The sequence below is a fragment of the Balaenoptera borealis genome (genome assembly GCF_965194805.1).
Source record: "Balaenoptera borealis genome assembly, chromosome: 12".
Lineage (NCBI taxonomy): Eukaryota > Metazoa > Chordata > Mammalia > Artiodactyla > Balaenopteridae > Balaenoptera > Balaenoptera borealis.
The window spans coordinates 101,976,266-101,985,302 of NC_138869.1; the positions used below are offsets into that span (position 1 = coordinate 101,976,266).

The window sequence follows — 9,037 nt, forward strand, 5'->3', positions numbered from 1 at the left end:
GAAGTGTAGAGCAAGTTCCAGGAAAAGCACTTGGCTTTCTTACCTCAAGGCATAAAAAAATAGGCCTTTTGCCAGGGATTTGGCACCTCATTCTTTACGAAGCTAACTTCCCTCCTGTTCAACTCTGTCCTTCCCTCCCTTTCCCTGCCCCCCAGGGTCATACAGAAAGAAGAAGGAACCCCCCAGCCTTCAGCAGGAAGGCGAGCTGTCATGCACTTGCAGGCCTCAGAATGGTAAAATGTCACCTGTGATCTGTTTCGGTGGTAAACACTTCCCAGAAAGTTCTGGAAAGAGTTGCCGCTGTTCCCTGAAGATGTCTACCAGGCTGGCTGCACCGACGTTTTGAAAGAGGCAGGTTGGGACCTGTGAGGACGCTTCCCCGTGCTATTTATGAGCCGAGCAGCTCGCTGTGAAAAGCTGTCATTTTTCCCCTGGGTGTGTCGAACCAGTTTCCCCGGCAGGCCAGCCAGGAGGCTGAGGCTTATCCAGAAGGAGGGGCCGCTGAGGGGCTGCGTGGAAAGCCAGCGATGTGTCACTCGTCTGAACTTCAAGTGTAAAGAGAAGCGAGGGCGAAAAAAGGAAGGAAAAAAGCCATCTTACGCAGTTCTCTCAATGATCTGTGGTCCCAAAGAATGGAGCCGTTTTCTCTCTCTGTCCATCGTGGGTGGAGGGAAGTGTGGGTGCTCAGCTCGGCCCGAGCACACAGGATTTACCCACAGCTGGCTGGCTGGAGGTGGCCTGAGCTTGGGGCCCCAATCTTGGCGAAGAGAGTGAGGACCAGCATTCCCTGATTGACTTTCACGCCTTCTAGGTTAAATCTCTTCAGAAAAATGTCAAGGTTATCCAAACAGAATAAAATTGTCCTTTCTTATTTTTGGAAGAGATTTGCACCGACATCTAAAATAACCTCATTTAAGCTTTTGAAATGGTGTATAGTAGAACTTCGGTGTCTCTCCAGAGATCAATACCTGTGCTGTCATCATAGGGTAAAAAAAAATTCAGTATGTAAATAAAACAGGGGAAAAAAAAAAAAGATGAACTGCTTTCCCAGTTGCCTGAAAAGCATAGGCAGAGTTCTTTAGCAGGCCTGCTTACACAAATGCAAATGCTGAGATGACTTTTCATAATGTGTAAAGGCAAACTCGGCCAGGCATTGATCACGAAATGAACTCGCAAATGACTGTACTTGCTGGTATAAATCAGTGCCACCCGGCAAAACAGAGGAGCCAGATCAGGGCTTGGTTGTTGCTTTTCTTGAATTCTTTCTTAATACATCTGTTTTCTTTTTTAAAAAAATGATTCGGACTGTCAACTGGGATTATTAGACTGCATAATGATATTTTTTATGTCCAAACATATGAATAAAATTACTTTCTCACCATGTATATTATGGTTATACATGCTTTCTGAAAGTGAATTAACATAGAAATAAATCTGTGATGTCAAGAATATACATTAACCTGTTTGGACCTCATAAATATGTAAAAATAGCATCTAGCTCTTTGCCTCTCTGTGGAGGTATACTATCTTTTGCTGAATCTAGAACTGGACATTTTGTGTATTAGCATACACAATTATATTTACTTGATACAGTTTAACAAAGATTTTTAAAATGCCACGTGTTGGGTGTTGCACCTGGTGGTCTAGGTAATACAATAAAAGGCTTTAACGCACTCTTATTATGAATATCATAATCTTGCCTCAGATTGACTTATTATTGTTGCCTGGGCTATTGCATCAGAGTCTACCTCTGTCTTTATTCTCTTTGCAAACTGTTCTTCACACTTCTTTCTAAAGACATCCGTCTTAGTCTTTCCCTCACCTCTTAGTGGCACATAGATCCTTCACTGTCCCTCCCCACAGGGACCCAGTGCTCTGGCCACACTCACCAGCATGGCGGCCCACACAGGCCCTGCTCACACATCTCTGTTGCCTGCATTGTCTCTCCACTTGGGGCACATCCTCCTGGCTCCTCAAGCAGTCTGCTCAGGCACCATCTCTTTGGTGTACAAGACTTTCCCTGCTACCTGCCCAGAGAAGGGGCTCAACCTTCTGTGTCCTCCTCCTCCTGCGGGATGACCCCTGTCAGAGCTCTTACCAGGTTCTCTGAATGTCTTCTGCGTCTTTGCCGGCATCCTTGACTAGCCGGAGAGCTCTTGGTCTTATTCATCTTTGTATGGCCGCCATGTGGCCCACCTGGGTGGACGTCCAACAAATGTTTGCTGAATGCGTAGTCCCTTCATCACCTGAACAATGGTTGTCAAGCACCACTAGATCTACAAAGAGTTTTCTATGACCACTAAGGTCTCAAGAATCCTTGTGGACCAAATATATCCAAGGCGCTTCTCTCTCCATCACCCATGACTCTTGTCTCTGTCTCCTCCTGCCTCCTGTATTTCCATCTACTGACTGCTTCACCTGAGCTAAGAGAGTACAAGTCACACAAAGCAAACCACCTCTTTTCTGGCTTAGACATCTATGATGACTTCCATCATCCCTAGAATAAAATAATGCCTTACTTTGGCTTGCAAGGCCTCATGTGATCTTGCCCTGCCAGCCTCCTCAACCTCATACTGTGCCACTCTCCCCCTCACTCACTGTGTTCTAGACACGAGGACCTCACTGGGTTCCTGTAACAGGCCAAACTCTCTTCTGCCTGGAGGCCTTCACATCTGCTGTTCCGCCTGCTGGAACGCTCTTCCTTATCTTTCAAGTATCAGCTTAAAAGTTACCTCCTCAAAGTCTCCTTCCTTAAGCTCCTCATCTAAAGTGGATCCCTTGAATCCCCCCACCCTTTTCTCTAGGACTGTACCCTTTTCTGTCCTTCAAAGCAGAATCACAAGCAGTGACTGATTTATTTTATTTACTTGTTTATTTATTTGTTTGTTTACTTCTTCATTGTCTGTCTCCTTCTCTCGTTAAACTGTGAGCCCCATGAGGACAGGGGACCACAACTATTTTTATCCTTTTTTTATCTCCCAAGGCCCACAGCTGCACCTGGCACAGAGTAAATGATGATAAGTAATTCTTGAATGTCAAATAAACGATCATCCTAAAGCAAGCATGTAAAAGGACTTCTTCAGTTTTTTTAAATTTTTTATTCTTTATTTTTTTACTATTAATTTAGTGACACTTTATTTATTTTTAAAAATTTATTTATTTATTTATTTATGGCTGTGTTGGGTCTTCATTTCTGTGGGAGGGCTTTCTCTAGTTGCGGCAAGCGGGGGCCACTCTTCATCGCGGTGCGCGGGCCTCTCACTATTGTGGCCTCTCTTGTTTCAGGGCACAGGCTCCAGACGCGCAGGCTCAGCAGTTGTAGCTCACGGGCCCAGTTGCTCCGCGGCATGTGGGATCTTCCCAGACCAGGGCTCGAACCCGTGTCCCCTGCATTGGCAGGCAGATTCTCAACCACTGCGCCACCAGGGAAGCCCCAACACTTTATTTTTTAAAACATTTATTGGTGTATAGTTGAGTTACAATGTTGTGTTAGTTTCAGGTGTACAGCAAAGTAATTCAGTTATACATATACATATATTCATTCTTTTTCAGATTTTCTCATATAGGTTATCACAGGATGTTGAGTAGAGTTCCCTGTGCTATACAGTAGGTCCTTATTAGTTATCTTTCTTATATATAGTAGTGTGTATATATTAATCCCAGGCTCCTGCTTTATCCCTTCCCCTCCACGTTGCCCGTTTTGTAACCGTAAGTTTATTTTCAATATCTGTAAGTCTGTTTCTGTTTTGTAAAAAAGTTCATTTGTGTCATGTTTTTAAATTAGAGGACTTCTTTAAATATAGATATATTCATAATAACCAAATGAAATAGTTATAAAGTGCTACAATTGCTTTAGGTGTGGTTGTGAACTGAATGTATGTATCTCCCCAAAATTCATATGTTGCAGCCCTGACTCCCAATATGATGGTATTCAGCAGTGGGGCCTTTGGGAGGTGATTAGGTTCAGATGAGGTCATCAGAGTAGGGTCCCCATGATAGGATTAGTGCCCTTAAGAGGCAAAGATGCCCCCCTGGCACACACACACACACACACACACACACACACACACACACACGGGAAAAGTCACCAGGGGAAACAGGAAGAGGGCTCTCGCCAGAACTGACCATGTTGGCACCTTGATCTCCGACTTCCAGCCTCTAGAACTGTGAGAAAGTAAACGTCTGTTGTTTAAGTCCCCCAGTCAGTATTTTGTTATAGACAATGGCGAACTGCCTGAGTGGGCCTCGAGTACTTCAGCCAGTCTTGGTTTCTACGGTGATTTTGGTGTCTCACATTTATTTGGTATCTTCCCTTCCAATTTCAAACGTGCACACTTTCTCTAGCTTCTTTTCTTCTTTACATTTATACACCCTCCAACATATACAACTCACTCAGCACACGTAGCATTCATGGAAAGGTCTGAGCTCCTACCCAATCTAAAGCCTCCTGTTGCTTCAAGTGGGACCTTTAAGTGACTTTTAAAAGGGAGAATTCAACAAGATCTCAGGTTGAAGAAGGGGTCTCTAAGTCTATTTTTGGACTGGTCTTCCCATCTTTCAAATACGGTAACCTGCCAAGGAGGCTTAATGTAATGACCTTGACGCATTATTGGTAAGAATATCATCACACCCCTTTGCTCTGTGTACACAAATAGGGCATTAACTCAACTTTGAGTAACGCTAGGAACTATGTAAATAAATTCCAATTTACAGTAGCTTGTTTTTCCTTTTCACTCCAATTTTTAAAAATCCATTCAGTAACTCAGTTATTTTTTTTTTTTATTTTATTTTTTTAAGATTTATTTATTGATTGATTGCTATGTTGGGTCTTCGTTTCTGTGCTAGGGCTTTCTCTAGTTGCGGCAAGCGGGGGCCACTCTTCATCGCCGTGCGCGGGCCTCTCACTATCGTGGCCTCTCTTGTTGCGGAGCACAGGCTCCAGACGCGCAGGCTCAGTAGTTGTGGCTCACGGGCCCAGTTGCTTCGCGGCATGTGGGATCTTCCCAGACCAGGGTGCGAATCCGTGTCCCCTGCATTAGCAGGCAGATTCTCAACCACTGCGCCACCAGGGAAGCCCAACTCAGTTATTTTTTTAAGGACATATTTAAACACCTCTAACCTCTCTCAAGCCATTAAAAATGAAGTAAAGTTCAAGGCCAACATTATCTGGGGGCCACTGCACTCCTGCAGCTTTTCTGCTGTTAATGCCATCCAGCGAAATAACAACAGAATCGGTAAGACTGCTAATAACACATTCTTCAAAATTAACACAGCACATTGGACCCTACAAGATCCAAGCCCTTCAGGAAAGACACAGCGATGTAAATGGCCTCCCACTGATTTCATGAGCAGCCCTACGAGGTCTGGTGAGGATTAAAGGTGATTCTTGGAGCAAACATATTATTGAAAGGCTCTGGTGTTTAAAACAGTTTGAGCAGGTTAAAGAAACAAAAAAAAACCCCAACGCCCCCTCTGACCCCCACTAACAACCCAGACCAAAACCAGTCCAGGCCATGGGCAGGCACAGTAAACATAGCTTTTCTGTTTCCCAGTGTCAGAGAACACCTGTCCGCACCAGCGACTGGCCATCATTTACTTCCCGGCGGGGCCACCGGGTGCCCAGCTGTCGTTAACGAGAAGTTTGTCTGGCAGGCTTTGCCTTGTTGTGAATCTCATCCCTTTCCAAATTCCTCTGGTAAACGTTTGTTAAAGGCCCTCCACGTGCCAGGCACCATGCAGCTCTGCAAAACCGCCCTGAGATCTACCTTTGGAGTAAGAGAGACAAAGGTGCAGAGAGGATGAGAAGCTGGTGTGCCCAATGTTCAACCATTCTTTTTTTTAATGATTTTTTTAAATTAATTAATTTATTTATTTATGGCTGCGTTGGGTCTTCGTTGCTGCACGTGGGCTTTCCCTAGTTGCGGTGAGCGCGGCTGCTCTTCGTTGGGGGTGCCTGGGCTTCTCATTGCGGTGGCTTCTCTTTTTTTTTTTTTTTTTTTTAAAGTTTAATTTTTATTTATTTATTTATTTATGGCTGTGTTGGGTCTTCGTTTCTGTGCGAGGGCCTTCTCTAGTTGCGGCAAGCGGGGGCCACTCTTCATCGCGGCGCGCAGGCCTCTCATCATCGCGGCCTCTCCTGTTGCGGAGCACAGGCTCCAGACGCGCAGGCTCAGCAATTGTGGCTCACGGGCCCAGCCGCTCCGCGGCATGTGGGATCCTCCCAGACCAGGGCTCGAACCCGTGTCCCCTGCACTGGCAGGCAGACTCTCAACCACTGCGCCACCAGGGAAGCCCTGTTCAACCATTCTTGATGGTTTTAAAGAAATTGAAGAATTTTAAGTCTTCCATGCATGAAACATTTGCTGAAGGACCTGACAGCTGCCGGGCGCTGTGTCACATCCTGGGGATGCAAAGTAAATTCTAGGAGGTCCTTGCTCTCAAGAGGTCCCAGTCTGGACATAGAGCTTTAGGATGTATTGTTCAGGGGAAGAAGCAAAGTACAGAACGACATGGATGCTTCTGAGTAAAAAAGGGTGTGTACAGTAAAAGAGTGCACAATGCACACACATGCGTATACGCACACGTGAGTGTGTGCTGGTAAATGCCTGGAATATCTGGGAACACTGGTTGCTTTTGGGGAGAAGAGCTGGTTTTGCTTTCTAACAGCACCTATCACTCTCTGAAATTGTCTCATGTATTTATTTGTTTGCTAACTTATTTATTGTCTGTTTCTCTCACTAGTGTGCAAATGCTTCTTAACAGCTGTATCTCCATTAACTAGAATAGTGCTTGTTGTATTTTAGATGCTTAATAGTTCTGATTTTCCTTTTAAGTGAAAATGAGCTTAGTGTTCAGAGATGGGAGGGAGTCTTACTTTTGCCCGGTTGCCATTTTTTTATGGCTTGAATATTTAACATTTTACTATGAAAAAATTCAAATATATGCAAATGCAAATACAGTAGTATAAACTTCCATATATCCATCACCCCAAAATAATGATCACCTCATGGCCAATCTTGTTTTGTAAATATCTCCCCTCACTGCCCTGCTTCTCCTCCAGATTATTTTGAAACAAATCCTAGCCATCATTATATTTTTAAGTACTTCAACATGTAAACCATAACTATAATACATTTCATACCTCAACAAATAATAATTTATTAATATGAAATATCCAGTGTTCACATCTCCCTAATTAGTGTCATAATTTTTTTTTACAGGTTGTTTGTTTGAATTTTATTTAACAGTGTGCATGTATTACTTTTCATAGTTATACTACTAGATGTTGACTATCTAGTAGAAGATATTGTTCCATCCATCTGTTCATCCTTCCTTCCATCCATCTATTAAATAAATACATATTAAGTGCCTACTATGTACCAGAAACTGTTTCAGGTGCCTAGGATACATCAGTGAACAAAAGAAAAAAATTCCTGCTTTCCTGGAGCTTTTACTCTTGCTGAGAGAGGCCAGTAATAAATAATACAAGTACGTGAAAAGTTGATCATGAGACAAAGTAACATGTATTATAATAGAAGGGGCAGTGTCTTCATAAGATTGACAGAAGAGATTCAAAGTATATAGGCCCTTATTGTGGCATTTAAAATTTGCAACATTTCATATTCTGTTAAAACCTTGTAAACAGAGCATATTGATTCTTTCTATAAAGAGGAAGTACACTAAGACCATCACATTTTAAAAAAAGTTTTTTACAACTGTGTTGACTGGACTGTGTTATTATAAATCAAGCCATGATAGTTGGGTGCCAGAACATTATTTGCCAGGGTTTGGGGGGTTCAGACTTGGGTGTTTATGAAACAGAGCTGGGACCAGTCGGACACCAGGTTCAGGCATATGGTCTACGAAGTGTGGATTGGCATTTATGTGAACCAGGCCAGTGGATATAAACCAATGCTCCTCCAGCAGGTCTCCTTAGAGAGAGCTTTTTGTTGGAACATGGACAGCATCAGTGAAGGCAGCCATCCCTAAATCATAAAGTATCAATTTAGGAAAAGCAGAGTTCTTGGTAGGCTCTACTAAACCGCAAAGTATTTTTGATTAGTACTCGAATCCCACATTGAAAGGTGGCATTTTAACTCCTGAAAGGAAATGCCAACAGTGTTAAAAACAATATTAAAACAGAAAAGGGCCAAGATAATATTTTAAAACTCATTGGGTCATCAAGACAGTAGCTCACCTTAAAATTTTTGGTTAGAGTTGACATCTGCTTAAAAAGGGGATGGAAAGTATCCTTGATAAGATATTGCAAAGACTGTAAAGTAGCAGTACTGATTTTCATACAAGTCCTTCAGAATTTTGTATCCAAATGATGTTCTTTCCTACACAGTGGTCACTTTGTGAAGAGGAGGATATACTCTTATTCTTTCAAAGATGCAGTTGTGCAAAACATTTCTGAAACATCTCCCTTGTGATTGCTTCCAAAGATAGTTTCTCAGTTATGTAAGAAAAACAATTCACTTTCTAAAGCTTGGAATTATACCTTAGTTGTACCAAGATGATACTAGTAAGTGAGAGCCAGCCTCCTGTCTTCAGAACTGCTGGAGGTTGGTGCTTACCCACCCCCCTTTGTAAGTGTTTTGTCTTACTTTTGGAATACAGGTGAAATAAATTTCTGTGTCTGGATTTGAGCTGGGGGAACAGCATTGAGTATGTTAACTAAACAGATTCATTTTTTTCTCATTAAATCAGTGCTTGATTTCACTGCCTGAAACCAATCAGTGGCTAGTTTGCTTACGTAGGGTTTGGCACATAGCAGACAAGCTGCTTTGTTAATCCCATCCTGCCTTCTACCAACATCCTTTTGTTTCTCTTTAAATCCTGATTTAGCTCAGATTACCATTTTTTCAAGATTTTGAGAGCTCTCAGAAGAGGCAAGAGGATGATTCTGCAACCTACAAACTGAAGACCTTGATTCTAATTCTGGATAAGATGCTAGATCTGTCTACTGAAAGGATGGTTCAAAAGTATATAAAGAGAAGTGATGATCTTTAGAAATCTCATGGGCTCACCAACCATG

The 9,037-nt window shown here is 42.8% G+C and overlaps 1 long non-coding RNA gene across 1 annotated transcript in view; it reads right to left on the bottom strand.

The window, feature by feature from the left end:
* The window catches only part of LOC309608226, an 85,091-nt gene extending 84,734 nt beyond the window's left edge, over window positions 1-357 (bottom strand). Inside the window, exon 1 of the long non-coding RNA XR_014232747.1 lies at window positions 246-357. This is a non-coding gene — a long non-coding RNA (uncharacterized lncRNA). The remainder of the gene's footprint in view (window positions 1-245) is intronic.
* Between the last annotated feature and the right edge of the window lie 8,680 nt (window positions 358-9,037).